Source organism: Etheostoma spectabile, chromosome 2, assembly GCF_008692095.1.
Source record: "Etheostoma spectabile isolate EspeVRDwgs_2016 chromosome 2, UIUC_Espe_1.0, whole genome shotgun sequence".
Taxonomy (NCBI): domain Eukaryota; kingdom Metazoa; phylum Chordata; class Actinopteri; order Perciformes; family Percidae; genus Etheostoma; species Etheostoma spectabile.
In genome coordinates, this window is record NC_045734.1 from 25,373,114 (window position 1) to 25,373,894 (window position 781).

Here is a 781-nt window from a genome sequence, read left to right on the forward strand (position 1 = left end):
AAAATGTCAAAAAAAGTGACAAACATTGAAAAAAAGGACAACAATTTAAGAAAAAGTTAAAAACATTGATAAAAAGGTCAGTAAAAGTATTGATTTTCAAGTTTCACGGGAAGACAACACAAGGGTTATTATCTAATATAAGTTGGTTATTTGTATAAGTAAACGCAGATTTTCTTTCTTTTACTGTAAGTAACCTCACAAACAGTATGTACAGATTTCAACCCAAAACACAATCTTTTACTAAGCTAAAGTAGAGTTTTCTGCCTAAACCAAAACAAGTAGTTTGGTATAAACCAGATCATGGTAAGGACCTAAATGCATTCTTTAAATTTGGCAGATGATAGATGCCGATGTATCTTCTACTGATTTAAACCCATTTTATTGCCGCTCTGATGAGGTTGATTATTCTGAACAGTAGACAAAGGCACTTAAAAGAATAAAAGATTTAACTGGCAGGTTAAGGAAAAGGTTGTGGGGGGGGGGGGGCTTACGTTTCAATGACACGCAGAAGAACGGGTCGGTTGGGTTTAGGAGGTAGCGGGTCGGTTGGGTTTTAGGAGAAGTAGAACGGGTCGGTTGGGTTTAGGAGAAAGGAACGGTGGTTGGGTTTAGGACAAGAAGAACGGGTCGGTTGGGTTCAGGAGAAGAAGATGGTCGGTTGGGTTCAGGAGAAGACAACTCGTGTTTGAGACATGTATTCGTTGCGCGTCTTCCATTGACTCCGCAGGACGTCCCACGGCTTGTCCTAACCTTTATCGGCCATTTCCTTCACGGGTTCCAT

General features: G+C 40.2%; 1 pseudogene; it reads right to left on the reverse strand.

Annotated features, from left to right (window-relative positions):
- The window catches only part of LOC116701958 (olfactory receptor 142-like), a 2,154-nt pseudogene extending 1,373 nt beyond the window's left edge, over positions 1–781 (reverse strand).